Source organism: Lissotriton helveticus, chromosome 1_2 (assembly GCF_964261635.1).
Source record: "Lissotriton helveticus chromosome 1_2, aLisHel1.1, whole genome shotgun sequence".
NCBI classification, from domain to species: Eukaryota; Metazoa; Chordata; class Amphibia; order Caudata; family Salamandridae; genus Lissotriton; species Lissotriton helveticus.
The window spans coordinates 103,685,352-103,703,681 of NC_136058.1; positions in this window are offsets into that span (position 1 = coordinate 103,685,352).

The window sequence follows — 18,330 nt, forward strand, 5'->3', positions numbered from 1 at the left end:
TTGTAAATGCTAATTCCTAACTATATATAGGGCCTCAAACCTAAGTTTTTTTCAGTGAATTTCATATGTTTTTAATAGCTAATTTCTATAGCTATGAAATATAATATTTTTTATAATAAATCCTATATTGTATATTTATATAATACTTTTTTTTAATGTATATTTTTCCCTTTTTAAAAAAAAAATGTTTTGCCTTGGTGCGCTCCCGGTGCGCGTACCGGTGAACGCACGGGTAAGCGCAGTCTTATGGCGCACCCCGGTGCGCGTACCGGTGATCGTCCCGATAGCGCTATTGCCGCGAATGAAAACAACATCGTGACGTATCGCGTAGCCGCGTGATGCGTCTTATGACGTACGGCGTAAGTGCACCCGGAAGCGCCCGAGCGCATACGATCGCGCAACATAAGCGCCGTAGGGCGCGCCCCCGGGCACATACCGGGGCGCGTAGCGTAAGCGCGTCGGGTCATGTGACCTGAAAATAACACTTTTCATTGGTTAAGAACAGTTTTGGTTTCCAAATGATGAAAGCCCGGATCATGTGACTTGAAAATAACACTTTTCATTGGTTCAGAACAGTTTTGTTTTCCAAATGATGAAAGCCCCCACCTTTTTTCCTCATTCTCACTTTGTTCTTTGAGTGAGGAAGACCTGCTTTTTTCTTAGAGATATGGCTACAGTACTGTCAGCAGCTGGAGCATCTGCCCCACCACCACCACCCCCACCACCACAAGGACCACCGGAACATCACATTGGTGGTCAAGAAGAAGAGGAGGAGGAGGAGGAAGAGGAGGAAGAGAGAAGGCAGTTCCTGCCAGAAGACAATCCCCAATACAAACCTAGGGAGCACTTTATATTGGAGTTTTATAAAATCCCAAGGGGTTCCAAAAAAGTAAATGTTGCAAAGGTGACCTGTCTCATCTGTGGCGCTGTACTATCCAGTGGGAACCCTGCCAAAAAATATTCATTTGGCAATCACACAATGATTCGCCATATGCAACGATTGCATCCCAATAACTATTCTGCAGCAGAGGTGAGAGAACTGTGCAGAAACCTTCCCCAATCATCTTCCAGAACCTCAACAACCAAAGAACCCACTCCATTGGGTCCAGAGGTAGGTGAGATGGTGCCAAACATACAAACCAAGTTTGGTGGGTACAAAATCGTTTGCATTCTTTGTGGAAAAACAATTACCTATGGTGAGCAAAGTATTAATCTCATCAACCTTGCTGGTGACAAACACCTGTGCCAAAAGAAGCCTTAATTTTTTCCTGTTTTTTTTTTTGCTCCAGTTGAGCCGTTTACAATTCCCTGTTTTTTGTTTGTCCCCATAAAAAATACAAAAAAATATAAAATTCTTCATAAAAGCCAAAAAAAGTAAAAAATGTTCAAAAAAACAATAAAAAAATATAAAACAACAAAAAGAATAAAAAAAACTGTTCTTTTTAGAACTACCTCCAATTTATAAAACAATGCTACATTTTTTGAAAACTCTGTCATTCTTTTTTCTCCAGGGTACGCGTACCGGTACGCTCCCCGGTGCGCATACCGGGGCACGCACCAAAAAAAAAATAAAGGAGTGAGCATGAGGGAAGGACACAGAGAGAGTGATGTTAAGAGAAAGAGAGCTAGAGGGAGCAACACAGAGGGACTGTGTATTAGATAGTAAGACAGAGAGAAGGTGTAATAGGGTGTAAGTGAGAAAAGGAAAATGAATAAGGGAGCAAAACAAGGGAAGAGAGAGGAAGAAAACTAAAGCAGAGGTACTGGGAGAATGTGAGTGGGTGTTGAAAGTAAAGGGAAGGACAGTAAAGGATGGGGAATGAGGGGTAGTGGCGGAACCGGAGTAAAGGAACAACGGTGAGGGAGGGTTAGAAAAGAGCAGTGACTGTAAGTAAAGAGGGGTGAAAGAGGGTGGATAAAAGTGAATAAGGGTAAGGAGAGAGAGAGTAAAGGAAGGAGTGACTGAAAGGGAGTGAGTGAAGAAGTAAAGAAAGGTAAGTGAGGGAGTGTGGGTGAGTTGTAGGGAGTGAGCATGACGAAAGAGTATTGACAGAGTGAGGGGACAGAGACAGCGACGGTAAGAGAGACAGAGTGAGGGAACAGAATTGAGGAACTGTGAGGACAGACGGACTGAGAGAAGGAGTGAGAGGAGTAAAGTAAATGAGTAAGGGAAAGGGAATGAGTGAGGGAGCAAAGGAAGGGAACAGAGGGTAAGGGAAGTAAAACAGGGGGACTGAAAGAAGTTGAATGTGGGAGGGGAGTTAGGGAAAGGGGAGTAAACATGGAGGATAAGAATAAGTGAGGAAGCAGGAGTGAGGTAGGGTGAGAAAATAGTAGTGAGGTTAAAGCAAAGGGTGATGACAAACTACATTTTTTTTGTCACACTTACCATATAATTAATGTAACTTTAATTACATTTTTTTACTACACTTTGTATCTGTGAAAGAGAGAAGAAAAAATAAGTTATAATTAGTAAAATATATATTTTAAAATAAAAGATACAAATGAAGAGGTTAAAAATCATAACAGTGTATTAAGAAATAAAGTACGAGTGAAAGACACAGAAAGGGAAATAAAGTAATGTAGAAGGACAAAAAGAGGGTAAAAGAAATAGAAGGAGAGCAAATTACTAAGAGTAAGGCATATAGATTCACTGACAGAGAGGAAGAGAAGAAGAGAAAAATGAACTGAAGGTAAGAAAGATACTAAAAGAATGTGAGTTAGCAAAACTCAATCAGGAAACAGGAGTAAGTAAAAAGAGAATGACTGAGAGGGAAATGAGTCTGATTGAGGATGCATTTAGAAGAATGAGGAATGGAAGATAAGTGAGAGTAAGTGAAGGAGAGTCATAGAGTGAAGGGATGAAGGGAGAGAGGATAATATAGAAGGATTGAGGGAAAAGGAGTGGGGAAGTTAGTAGACAGAGAGACTAAGGGAAGGACTGAGTGAAGTGGAGTACAATGAGTGAGGAAAGGAAAATGAGGAAGGGAGCAAAAGAAGGAAAGAGAGAAGAAGAGGACTAAAGCAGTGGTACTGAGAGAAAGTGATTCGGTGATGAAAGTAAAGAGAATGTAAATGTAAAATGTATATGTAAATGTCGGAATTTGTAAAGCGCACAGCTACCTCCACCGGAGGTGTCCCGGCGCTGTCCGTATACCGCTTACCCTTCCTGGCTTTCCTGGGAAATATCCACTCCTGGGCACCCCCTAGGTGCAGCCAGGCATCCCAGCGCTTTACAAATCACATATGTACACTAATCTTTGATTCACTTACTTTTCCTTTAGGCCAAATAGTACATCATGAAGGTCCTTTTCGTTGGAAGGTACTCTGCTGTTCTCTAAAAATTCCATTTCATCAACTTTCTAGAAGAAAAGCTCCAAGAACATCTGAAATATGTTTCAATGTTTTCATATACTCCTTGTGTTCAGTCATGACTCTTTGCTCATTCCTTCACCTTTCCTTAAGGCCAAATAGTGTCAGATGTATCAGTATATTTTCAAATTACTTAAAACAAACTCTAAAATTACCGTTTTCCCGACGTTCTGAAAGAAAGGCTCAAACAACATTTTCACAATATTTAAATATTCATAATTCCACCTCTGGCTCTCTCATGTTGAACATTTCCTATAATACTGATATCACTTACTATGCGATCCACTTACCGTACCTTTATGAGAACTATAATTTTTATATTATCTTCATCACTTTTACTCACAATATAATTTTAAACAGAAGACTAACTTTTATTAACTGCTCCCGTCTTCATAGGCCAATTACCTTTACTTAAATTTTGGTTGTAAAAACACTAGGTATGAATTTTTTAAGTCAAAAGGCAAACGTTGTTTGAAAGTCAAATGAGTATCATTACAGTTAGTCCAACCTTTTCGACATTTTAAATAGCATGTGTAATGCCCTGATGTTGTTGAAGGACCGTCATGATAAATAATAGCTACAGTTGCAAAAGTTCTTCCTGAAATTGATAACTGAGAAGCCACGAAATTTTTAATAGAAGTTGTCAATTTAGTTCCATCAGGTCTACATCGTTGGAACATTAAAATGACATACTGACCATAATTTTGTATAAATAATGTGGACAGCATTGCAGACTTACATTGGGTACACACCATATTGTGATCAGCTGCTTTAACTAGATTATTAAAAGGCACTGATTTGCAGTCTGGTAAAGTCAAATATATAAATCTTTCAGTGTCTATTGTAGTACTACTTCATGCTGCCATTGATAAGAAAGGCTAAAAGTTTTTTTTATATCTACAACTTCATCTTCCAATACATCAAACATATACATTAAAAAATTCTGACAATCCTGCTGAATATTCTGTGAAAATTGATTTTGACCAGAACATATGTCTAGAAGATTTCGAATTTCTGAAACACTTTCTATTTTTGCTCTATCACTGCTACATTTCTCAAACACAGAATTCAATAAACAGCAGAATGTTTATCCCGATTTTCAACAATCTGTTCTTGTAAATTTTGAAGAAAAAAACCAACATTAAGCACTACATTAGCATAGCAGTTGACACCAGAACTGTTTTCAAACTGAAATCCAACAACATCTTCAACAGAATCTTTTTCTTTCTGCTTACAATTACAGTTTCATCTACTTTTTGTCTTTTTGCTACTACCTCACTGCAATTGTTCTCATTTCTTCTTTTTCGGCCTACCACACGTTTTTCAAACAGAGGATATTGAGGCAAATGTGGAGCATACTCTCTTCTTAACCTATTGTATTCTTTAACACAATCTAGATCTGCACAAATCTTTGTTTCATCACACTCAATCAAGTACAATCCTGATAAAGTTCTGACTCGTGATAATGCCACATATGCCATACCCTCTTTAAACACAGAACTTCCAATGTTCACCAAAGCACTATCTACACTTAAACCTTGAGATTCATGAATTGTCACCGCATATGCCAAACTAACAGGAAACTGTTTTCGGCGAACATATAAGTCTTTCGCAAGCAAAAATCTAGCTGAACAATGACAATTTTGTTCTATTTCGTCAATGCCATCAAATTTAATTTTTCAAATTTCAATTCCATCTCTATTTTTGTAATTCACAAAATCAACAACATGACCCATTGCTCCATTTACCAGACCTCTTTCAACATTTAAATTCCTTCTCAAAATGATACGACAATTTAAACACACATTCAGAGTCTTTTCAAAACCAGCAGTTTTAGATATAGTCTTCTCTAATGAATCCAATTTTGATTTCAAATTTTCTGACAAAATAATTGTTGCTCCCATATGCTCTATTTTATCTACAGCTTCCAGTTTCACAATCTCTTCATTTTCTAACTTTAACATTTTGTTGTTGAAGATGGAACATTCTTGCAGAGTAGGCATCAAACATATCCCAGATTTGTTCTCAGTAATTTTCTTTAAAATATTCTCTGGAAGAATGTTTTCATTTGGATACAAATTTGAAATTAATCGTGCATGTAATGCTTCTTTCCCATGCTCACTTACTTTTCCGATTCTTACATCTTGTAGAATATTTTTATAATCTTCATCCTTTGCCTGTCGCATATTTTGAAGCAGTTCTGCATATTTGAAATTTAACCATATATTAACGTTTCCAATGCTTCCTAGGCACTTCCTGGTATCTTCATTCGTGAGCATTTTAAAACACTGGTTGTCCTTTCACTGGAGTCAACTGCAGTAGATCTCCAAAAACAATAATGTGTTTTCCTCCGAATAAGACATCATACTCTGTTCTAAGAATTTCTTGCATTCTCAAATGCACAAAAGCCAGCATTAGATTTGAGACCATGCTTACTTCATCAATGATAAGAAGTTTCATTTTCTTCAGGACTCTGGAAACTTCAGAACAAGCATCTCCAGATAGCTTGTGGTATTGTAATTTGTTATCATGCTCCACTGGTAGCATCAGTAAACGATGTAAAGTAATCCCTGTAATGTTATGTGCTGCAAGCCCAGTTGGAGCGGTAACAACACAAGACAGCGGTGATTCAGTCCTTTTCTGCAGATAAGTTGCAATTGCTTTAATCAGAAAACTTTTTCCAGTTCCCGCTTCTCCACTCACGTACAGTCGGACAGGCTTAAATGATGTACATGAGCACTCTTTTTTCTCATGACTGAATCCATGTTCAACCTGTTCTGTGACTTCGTCATATATCTGTTTCTGCTCAAGGTTTGGTTGTTTCACCAAATCTTCTAAGTTAACTGCATCATCTTGAGCTTGTTCCATAGCTCTTTCCACCTCATCCATGGCAGTGGCAGCTTCATTTTGGATAATTGGTCCTCCAAGTGGATCCTGACTCAATGAAGCAGAACTGTGACTGTCTTGTGACTGTCTCTAGCAATCTCTACAGCAATTGTGACTTCTTGCTCTATTTCTTCGTTCAACATTTGCAGATAATTTGGAAAATCAGGACATTCTATGGTATCCTTGGTTGCATTAAAAGAATCTTCGTAACAGAGAAAATCTCCAAGTAGTTCCTCTTCTGTACGCCATGGCTTAAAGAGTTGCAAAAGAGCTAAATAGTAAAATTCCCTTTTCTCTGGATTTTCGCAACTCAATTTTCGATGTTTAATCAAATGGCCTTTTCTCTGCTTCACTAGACATCCTTCACACCCAATGATAGCATATATTCCGTTATTGATATCTTCTCTGATGGTCCTCTTATAAATATAGTTTTGCAGAACTTCATACAAACAACTGTTCTCAAGATGACTACTTCTATTTGGATAGTATGTATCCAACATGTTTGTCTTCAAAATATCTGTACTGTTTGGTTCTTTCTCCGCCAAATACTCAATTTCTTGTACAGATTTCAAAACTCGGTTTCGTGTTGCAGCAAGACCTAGACTCACCCAAATAATTGTTCTAGACTTGGCGTAGAGACTTGCTGATGATAACCGATCAGAACATTCATATGCTCCAATTTCTCGATGCGACAACATCTTCAAACTGAAACTGCATAATTTTTTACTTATACTCTTTTCATGTGAAATGTCCTCCCACATTTCCTTCAGTTCTGTCTTTTCTTTTTTTGTGATGTAAGACGTCACATATCGAGCCACAGCAATAGAGTTGTCAGCAACAAACTGAATATCCATGTTAGCATTCCACATGGACAAAATCACTGGGTTGTAGTCGTTGATGTACTTGGACTCTTCGTTTCTTTTTAAATTGTATGTATTTTTTGGTGATTTCCTCGTCACAGTATGTCGCAGAGAAGACATCAAATTATTTACTCTTCCTTTAGAAATCACTGGTCATGGAAACCCGAAACGACATTTTGTGTAGAACTTGTCCTTGTTTCTGAATTTTCGACGACAGTACTTTCCACAACGATGGGATTGAAAGCGTAAAACTTGTTGCCTTAAACTGTTTTCTTCGGAAGTTTTCGGAACAGCACATGTTGAATACTCTTCAATGAAACTCATCACTGTGTCATCCGAATCTGTTCCAAATTTGGGTGCATCTTTAATCCATAACAACATATGTATGTGAGGAGCACCTCTCGCTTGATACTCCTTTCTCCAAAAGAAATCCAAAACCTCTCCAAGGGGAGGATTTTTTTTGTTGGTAATGAAAGACATCATAGCTTCAAATCTATGATTGAAATATCTGCATACATTCACTGGATCCAAAGAACACAGTTCTCCAGGTGTTTTGAATTCTATATTTTGCATGTTTGCATTTGCCTCTCGTAGAAATTGAAGTAAGTCGTCCCATGCATACTCAGCACAGCTAAGAGTGAGGAACCATGTAGGAGTTCCTAAGTTTCTTAGCATACATTTCAATTCCCCATGACGACGGTACCAATACTTGTTTGTACCACGCTGACATGCCATGAGATTGATTAGATGAGATTCCAAAATATTGTCTTGCAGATTGACTTTCTCCATAAAGTCCCTCGCCGAAAGATTTTGCAGATGTGCTCCACTTTTCAGTATATGGTTTACTGCATAAGAAAGCCCAGACAAGTCACTCTCATACAGTAGATGAAACAAATATGGGATGCATTGACAAAACCTTGGATCTTCAGCATATAATCTTAAAGTCCGGTATTCAGATGCTGGAATTTGAAGTGGTCGATCGTCATATCGTCCACCTCGACCTGTTGGAAATAGCTGTGGAAAACAACGAGCTTCCAAACTTTCTTCCCATACACTAATGGGACTTCCTTTTGCTGCTTTCATTTGAAACAAGTCAATTGCATTCCCCATTACTTCTTTGGAATGCAAAGGATGAACAGTATAATGTTCATATATTTCTTCACTTCTAGACACATCAACTTTTTCAATTTGGCCGGCTGAACAATCACTGTCTTCTTCTGCAGCTGTTTCCTCTGCTCCAACACATACATCTTTGTAGTACTCATTGTTTTTGACCAAATACAACGTTGCCTTTTTGACTTTCCTAACATCAACTAAATCTTGCCAGATTTTCTTACTCTTTGTCGGAACCCCATTAACTAGAATAACCAGAGGTTCCTCTTCCACTTTCTCTACACCAATTGTATCAATATTGTTCTTGAAATCTAGAGGCAAATAAACAACTCTTCCCTTTAATCCTCTCTGTAAATCTGAAGGAGGCAATTTCCCTATCTTAGGCTCCATGCGAACAATAGCCTGAAAAGGATGGACACATTGAATCAAAATAGATTCATATGTATTTAAATCCATCAATTCAGGAGGAATGTCTACCAACTCAAGATTATTATGAACAGCTCTAGCAGGCATTCTGTTTTCATTTAATTTATTATAACAATATTTACAAATATGCTGATCAGAACTCAAATCAAAAGAATTCTCCACCAACAAAAAAGTTGCAAAATTCTTCCATTCACTATTATTTTCCATTTCACTTTCTGCACATAAATCAACTAACCTAGTCTGAATCTTATAATGAGTCCGTCGACAACACACACAAGTAAAATTAGGCCTTTCACTTGATTTCACCTTAAACTTGGTAATTTCCTGGTCAAACTTTTCTGTACTTGAAATGTGTACATTGTCTTCCACATTACCTTCTATTACTGTGTCAATTTCTACACTGTCCTCTTTTTCACCAAAGTAACAAATCTCAATATCTTCACAAATCTTCTTCACATCTAATTCAGTTCCATGCAAAAGAGCACTGTTTAACTGTTTAAGCTTAAGTGCTGGACTTTTTGCATAATACAACATTCTCACTAATTTCCTCATTTTGTTATGATGCACTGCTAACATCCTAAAATGATGAAAAACACTCTGACATACTTTTCTAGATAGACAAGCCAGTGAATGCCCTTGCAAACCTGTGTTTTCTCTCACTCTGCAAGGATCTAAGTCTTGCAACATCTTCATTTTCTGTTTTAGACTTTTCTTACTATATGTACGCAAGAAATTACGAAGCAAATCAATTGAATCCTGTCGCACACTACAAATAGTACTACACTTCCAAGTGTACACTGGACCCTTAGTACGTCTCCCTAAAACTTCATCAGTTAACACCTCTTCTGCATTTCTAGACACAAGTTTCTCTTTTTCAATCGGACAACCGTCTTTCACCTCATATGCTCGACCACTGGTGTCAACTGCATGCACCAAATCATTCTCCTGGAAGTAACTCTCCTCATTAAAAAATGGCTCACAACTTGAACTATGCATCCCTTCTCCAGAAAAAACTTTACAAAAATTAGTCCAATTAATTACTCTTTTGCAGCTACTCTTTGATTTGAAAACATCAATTGTCTTGTTAAGTGTCCTAATTCTATTGATTGTTTCTTAAGTTCAAAAGCCTGATCAACAATCTTCTCTACACGTTTCTTTTTCTTATAAAAAGCAGCTCTCTGTTTACCTTTTTTAATATTTTTAACAAATTTAAAACCACCCTATTGCTAAACATTCGTTTACGAATGTCCCTAAATTGGTTTTGCCTTCTATTCCTATACATATTATTCTCTCCTGCTCCAGTAGTAACATTTTTGGGGGGCCTCTCCTTCCTTTTCAAATTTGCTCTCTCCTTCTGTATATTCACATCCTCATCAACATTTTTTTTTGATCTACATATGTTCCGAAAGAAAGACTTAGTTGTCTTACCAGGAGCTTTTTTCCTGTTTTTTGAAGTATTTGTTGTAGACGAGTGCTTTAATTCCGTTACTGTTTTTGATTTTTTCCGCTTGGCATCTTTTCTTCTCCTCTGCCTTGAGGGCATATTTCCTTACTATTGAAATTTTGATTTCAATCTGTATTAAAGAAAAAATAACACATTTTAGACCACTATTACCAAACAACAAAGCAATGACAATAAGCAAAGGATATAAACACTAGTTTACAACATATCTAAGTTTATATCACAGCAACAATGTAACTAGGATTAAGACAGAGAAAAAGAGATAGAGGAACTAACACAAAAAGACAGAGAGAGTCAGACAAAGAAACAGGTAGAGGGAGTAAAACATAGAGAAGGAGTAAGATAGAAAAAGTGTATAATATGTTGTAAGACAGAAAAAGGATGTAATAGGGAGAGGGAGTCAGTCAAAGAAAGGGACAAAGGGAGTAAGTCAGAAAAAGGATGTAACAGGATGTAAGAGAGAGAGAAGGTGTAAGAGGATGTAAGACAGAGAGAGGGTGTTAGAAGGGGAGAGTATGTAAATGGACTAAAACAGAGAGAGGCTGTAAAAGGGAGAGAGAGAGAGAGTAAGTTTGAGAGAGGGTGTAAGAGGAAGTAAATCAGAGAGAGGATGTAACAAGGAGTAAGTCAGACAGAGGGTGTAACAGGAAGAGAGGAAGAGAATAAAAAAGTCAGAAAGAGGGAGAGAGGGTGTAAAACAGACAAAAGGTGTAATAGGGAGTAAGTCTGGGAGAGAATGTTACAAAGAGAAAGGTTGTAAGACGGCGTAAATCAGGAAGAGGATGTAAGATAAAGTATGACTTACAAATTGGTGTAAAAAAGAGAGAGAGGGAATAAATTAGAGATAGGGTTTAAGAGAAAGTAAGTCAAAGAGAGAGTGTAAGAGAGTGTAACACAGAGTCGGGATGTAAAAAGGAATAAGTCAGAGAGAGGGTGTTAGAAGGGGACAGGTGGAAAAATAGAGTAAGTCAGGAAGAGAATATAATAGAGACTAAAACATTGTTGATAATGCTACTTAAAGAAATGTTTGTGCATAAAGGAATTGTATTTTCTAAATGAGTGAGGTTTCAGTAGTGTAATGAAATGCTTATACATATGACCTGTGCTCTGTTTTGTAAATGTTATTTAAAAAACGATTTCGGGCACATGAATTGGTTTTACATTATTGACAAGGATTAGATAGTATCTGCATGATTAAAAAAATATATTAGCACATTTCACAATCATGTCAACTGTGTTTCCTCAGATTAGTAAGCAGATTGTGCAGATGAGGTGAGGCCTGTCCAAGAGTGCTGTGGACAGGACTTCCCTCCTCTGCCCCCCTGGACAGGCCTCACCTCATCTGCACAATATGCTTACAAATCGAATGCTTATACATAGGACGAGCGCTCTGTTTCTTGAATGTTATTGGAAAAACGATTTTGGGGCAAATGAATAGCTTTTACATTTTTGAGAAGGAATAAATAGTGTCCGCAAGATTAAATAGATATATTTGAACCTTTCACAATCATGTCACCTGTGTTTTCTCAGATTAGTAAGTACATTGTGCACATGAGGTTAGGCCTGTCCAGGGGTGCAGAGGAGGTAAGGCCTGTGTCGAAGAGTGCATTGGACAGGACTCACCTCCTCTGACCGTTGAACAAGCCTCACCTCCTCCGTGCACCCTGGACAGGCCTCAATTTATTGGGTATAATTGATGGTAACAGGATGCGGATAAGGTGAGGCCTAACCAGGAGTGCAGATGAGGTGAGGCCTGTCCAGGGGAGCAGAGGTGTTGAGGCCTGTGTCTAAGAGGGCAGTGGAATGGACTTCATGAAGCCTCTCCCCCACTGCACTCTTAGACACAGGCCTCACCTCCTTTGCACCCCTGGACAGGCTTCTCTCCCACTACACTCTTGAACACAGGCCTCACCTCCTCTGCACCCCTGGACAATCCTCACCTCATCTGCACCCCTGAACAGACCTCACCTCATCTGCACCCCTAGACAGGCCTCAGCTCATCTACACCCCTGGACACGCCTCACCTCATCTGTACCCTGTTACCATCAATTATACCCAATACATTGAGGCCTGTCCAGGGGGCACAGAGGAGATGAGTCTTGTCCAAGAGTCAGAGGACGTGAGTCCTCTACACTGCACTCATGGACACAGGCCTCACCTCCTTTGCACCCCTGGACATGCCTCACCTCATCTGCACAGTCTGCTTCCTAATCTGAGGAAACACAGGTGACATGATTGTAAAAGGTCCAAATATATTTATTTAATCTTGCAGACACTATTTATTCCTTCTCAAAAATGTAAAAGCCATTCATTTGCTCCAAAATCGTGTTTCCAATAACATTTACAAAACAGAGCGCAGGTCATATGTACAAGCATTCCATTTCACTACTGAAACCTCACTATTTTTCAAAATACAATTCTTCTATCTAGGAAATGTTGCTACCAAACATTATCATTAAACTTAACAAAAAGCAAGAAGAAAAAAGCTCAAATAAGATTTAAGAAACAGAGCGCAGGTCCTATGTACAAGCATTCCATTTCACTACTGAAACCTCACTATTTTACAAAATACATTTCCTCTCTCTTGCAAACATTGATACCAAGCATTATCGAAAACCATGACACAATTCAACAAGAAAAAAGCTCAATCTGCTTCCTAATCTGAAGTAAGACAGGTGACATCATTGTGAAAGCTTCAAATATATTTATTTAACCATGCAGACACTATTTATTCCTTCTCAAAAATGTAAAAGCCATTCATTTGCCCCAAAATCGTTTTTTAAATAACATTTAATAAACAGTGCGCAGATCCTATGTACAAGCATTCAATTTCACTAGTGAAACATTACTATTTTACAAAATACAATTCCTCTATCTTGCAAATGTTGATACCAAGCTTTATCAAAAAAATGACACAAACCAACAAGAAACAAGCTCAATCTGCTTCCTAATCTGAGGTAACACAGGTGACATGATTGTGAAAGGTTCAAATATATTTATTTAATCATGCAGACACTATTTATTCCTTCTCAAAAATGTAAAAGCCATTCATTTGCCCCAAAATCGTTTTTTAAATAACATTTTAGAAGCAGACCGCAGGTCCTATGTACAAGAATTCAATTTCACTACTGAAACCTTACTATTTCACGAAATACAATTCCTCTATCTTGCAAATGTTGATACCAAACATTATCAAGAAACATGACTCAAACCAACAAGAAAGAAGCTCAATCTGCTTCCTAATCTGAGGTAACACAGGTGACATGATTGTGAAAAGTTAAAATATATTTATTTAATCATGCAGACACTATTTATTCCTTCTCAAAAATGTAAAAGCCATTCATTTGCCCCAAAATCGTTTTTTAAGTAACATTTTAGAAACAGAGCGCAGGTCCTATGTACAAGCATTCAATTTCACTACTGAAACCTCACTATTTCACAAAATACAAATCCTCTATCTTACAAATGTTCATACCAAGCATTATCAAAAAACATGACACAAACCAACAAGAAAGAAGCTCAATCTGCTTCCTAATCTGAGGTAACACAGGTGACATGATTGTGAAAGGTTCAAATATATTTATTTAATCATACAGACACTATTTATTCCTTCTCAAAAATGTAAAAGCCATTCATTTGCCCCAAAATCGTTTTTTAAATAACATTTAAGAAACACAGCACCGGTCCTATGTACAAGCATTCCATGTCACTACTGAAACTTCACAATTTTACAAAATACAATTCCTCTATGCAGCAAAACATTTTTACCAAGCATTATCAAAAAACATGACACAACGCAACATTAAAAAACCACATTTTGCTTCCAAATCTTCTCCATAGAGTATACAAGTCTCTATCTATATTAAATGAATCATTACTCGCCTTTACAAATGCTTTGGGAGATTGAGAACAGTGTCAGACACACACACCAATATTTATTTAGCAGAGCAAAAGGTATGTATTCCAGACACTGCAACCATGAATGGCACAGAAAACCTCTAATTCTACACACATATCCCTCATGTTAACCAATTAAAACTCTTCCCTCTCTATTTTCAAACCAACACCCTTCCCCCTCAGCCCTTTCTACCTGTTACCATAGCAACTCCCTCCTCACTGAACTCTCAGGTTTAAAAGTTTATTCTACAAAGTTGCAAATGAACTCAGCAAGGATGTTTGACCTCTCAATACACCAGCTTATCCGGTGCTATGTTTCTTTAAATTACTTTTTCTTAACCATTCAAATTACTTCTTTCACAGAACAGAAGCATGCACCCTAACTTTCAGTTTTCAACTATCTGAATCCACCAATCATTGCTTGTGATTCAAGATCACTGAAACTCCACAGTTTTTTTTTGCAAACTCCTACTGTTCCAACTGCCATTTCATTCCTACACTTCATCTGACTGCACCAGAACCTCCTCTCACCATGTATTCTGTCTGGATTATTGGACATAGCTACATCCACTGGGCTCAAAGGTATGCAGCTATCAGAAATTTTCACAACCTTGATTTACCAAATGTAGACATCAAGTGGATTGGCCAGAGAGGATTGAAATGTCATCAATTGATACCATTGGTGAAAACCTTTTACCATCTGCCACACCCTGACCTCATAATTTTGCACTGTGGTGGAAATGACCTAGGCACTTTGACTGGGGTAGGTCTGGAAATGCTTTTAAAGGACACCTTTGGGCAATTGATGACACTTTTTCCACAAACTGCCTTGGTATATTCCAATATATGCCAAAGACAGAAATGGAAGTGGTCCAACCAATTTTGTCCACAATTTGGGAAAGCACGGAAACATGTGAATAAATCTGTTTCTGCTTACATGAGAGACTATGGAATGGGTTCAATATACAAGAACAACTTGCGTTACAACATGCAAGATATCTACAAAGGAGATGGTGTGCACTTCTCAGATGAGGGGAATAGAATATTCCTCCTAAATTTAAGACTGTGCATTGGAACCTACTTGTAGGTACCTAAATCAGCCACAGAACCCAAAAGCTCTTTTCAGGGCTACCCTACCTCTGATCACTCAAAATGATTACTTTACTCTAACTTTTTTCACTGTTTTTCACCAAAGTACGCTCCCCGGTACGTTCCCCGGTACGCGTACCGGGCGCTCCCCCCGCGAAAAAGTAAAAAAAAAATGGGCCTCCTAAGCCCCCCTCAGAAAACCTAGGGGGTCAGGGGGTGTCTACCGTGCCCCCTTTTACCCATTCCCAACGTTGTTTGTCCTCCATCTTGTGTCTAAAATCTACCGAAACACAAGATGGAGGACTCCCGTAGCGCTGCCGATACGCGTACTGGGGCGCGCACCGGTAAGCGCTCCCAGAAATTTTTAAAAGTTAATTTACATAAAAACCACTGGAGAGACTTTCACCAAATATAGAATAGGCCCTACTACATACCAGTCCCTACCATTTTCCCAAATTTGGTGGAATACCATTGAGCCATTTGGGCTGTAGCCCTGTCTAAATATCCTGAGGTAAATTACATGACAAAAACACATATGAAGTGTTAGAATTTACAACCAATTAAAATGTTACTTTCATTTTCTATTTTTATTTTCTGACATTTGATTGGTTATGTACATGAACATAAATGAAAAATGAGAGGGAAACACGGCCATTTTTGACTACAACTACGTGAGGTACATATTTAAAGGATTGTCTCATTTATCTTCATCACCTTTCTATAAGGTAAGTTGTTAATTTGTAAGGGGCACTTTAAGTTAATTTGTAAAAACGTTTTCTGATAGTTATTTACTGTCCCTCTGTTATAGTTATAGATTAAGATAGGCTTCTCTGTTATAGTTATAGATTGAGTTAGGCTTCTCTGGTATAATTATGAATTTACTTAGGCTTCTTCACATACACTTTTTTATATTTCTACTTCCTGCCTGATACCATACACTGCCCAAAGATAACTTCACTGTTAAAAACTCAGAAGTACCTGTCTGAACTTAAACCCAACAGTGCCCTAACTCTACTGATATAGTTTTTTTTTATGCAATTTACAGCAAGAAAATGGAAGATACACCACAGATCATCAATATTTCTTTCGAAATTACTAATGAGGAGATTCTTTTCGAAATTACCGATGAGGAAATTCTTCAAGAAGATTTTCTTGACTTCCTGGATGAGTCTCTTGACCAACAATTCATTGACTGTTTAGATAATATGGAATCATGCAATACAAATTTGGAGGAGATTCCGGATAAGGAAATGTTGCAAGTGTTATTAAATTATGAAAATTCAGAACAATAAATGTATATTTAATAATTAAAAATTGTTTGAGACATTATTCATTTTTATATGTAATTCATGAAGTAGTACCAAAATGATTATAATATAAAGTGAGACTTACAGTATACTGTGCAACCTTTTTGTGTTACATAGTAAGTTTGCTCATAGTTACTTCCTTTCTCCCACTATATTATCTCGAATGTGTATTTGACATCTCTTTTTTATCTCAAGCCTCCTTTCTCTCACTGTCTGTCTCTAATGCACAATATCACCACCAATTTTGTGTAGATTCAGAAGAGAGTAAAATGTAATACTTCAAAACATCATAAGGGACCAGGGTTGACTACCCATGATCCCATAGACTTTCTCAAGGAGTGCTTAAAGGATCTGTTTCTGCTTTCCTGACAGACTATGGTATGGATTCCATATACCACAATAACTTCTGTAACAACATGCAAGATATCTACAGAGGAGACGGTGTACATTGAATTTAAGACTCTGCATTGGTACCTACATGTTGGTACTTAAATCACCCACACAACACAACAACTCTATTCACAGCTACCCTACCTCTAAGCACTTTAAATTATTATTTTACTGTTTCACTGGGTTTTCCCCAAGGTATGCTCCCCGGTACGCTCCCCGGTGCGCGTACCGGGCGCTCCCCCCGCGAAAATCGTTTTTTTTTTTTTTGCCCCACGGGGCACTTTTATGGCCCCCACATCAAACCTAGGGGGTCAGGGGGGGTCTACCCTACCCCCTTTTAGTCATTTCCCCGTTTGTTTTTGCCACCTCTTGTGTTTCGATCCTACCGAGATACAAGATGGCGGCCGCTCCGGACTGTTTGGAATGTTGACAGACACCCGAGAGCCAATCAGCTTTCCGCCCGCGAACTCGCGTAGCGCGCTGGTACGCCCCCGGGTGCGCGTACCGGGGCGCGCTTATAGATTTATGTATTTTTTTTAACCTAAATTAATCAAAATCCACTGGAGCACATATCTTGAGACATAGCAAAGGCACATCGGGCTACCAGTCCCTACAATTTTGCCAAGTTTGGTGGAAATCCATTCAGCCATTCGAGCTAAAAGTGAGTCCAACCGCCCTATGGAAATTAACATGGGGAAAACACATTTTGAGACCCCCCTTTTATCTCGGCCCCCGCTTGACAAATCCCCCCCAAACTTTCAGGGAAGGAGCAGAGCGGAGCGGGCCATCTTCTTTGAGGAATTCACGAAGATTCGTCCACCGGCGCCAAAGTTATTCCCAATAGAATGTTGCGGATTTCCTATGGAAAACAATCCTAACTATAACTACCTACTGGCGACCGCCAGTAGGCAATATATATATTTTTTTTTCACTAAGAAACAAAGGTTACAGAAACGTTATAAGTTAGGAAATAAAATTTAAAAATCCTTAGAAATTCATTGAAAACTTCAAAGGTTACTGGGACGTTACAGTTAGGCTCAGATTTCACTCGCACAAAACCATTGAAATTCAGCAGTTATAGTTAGAGTTATCTTAAGTAACTATAACTCGTGCCGTAAGATAACTATAACTCGCACTCCCAGCATGCACAGTTTTCTCATCAATAATTTTACAGCAAATGTTGCAGTGATATTATCAAGGATGTCATAAAAGAGGTCATGACTGATTAAATATGTAGGGTAATTAGCAGTGTATGGCGAGGGCCCAAGTTATAGTTACTGTATTGAATGTATTGTTGATATATTGGAGAACCATCTCTTTTGTAGTGACTGTCCAAGACGAATGGGTTCTTTCTTCTCATCTCCATGCCTGAGAGCAGATTCCATGGTTCTCCCTTTTTATTGTTGCTGAGTATGCAAATGTGCCAAATCACCTACAATCATCACCTGATCGGCCCTACCCTTCCACGTTAGTAGTCTGCAACGGTGTTCCCACCATATTCCAAACTGATGGAAAGTGTGTTATTTCT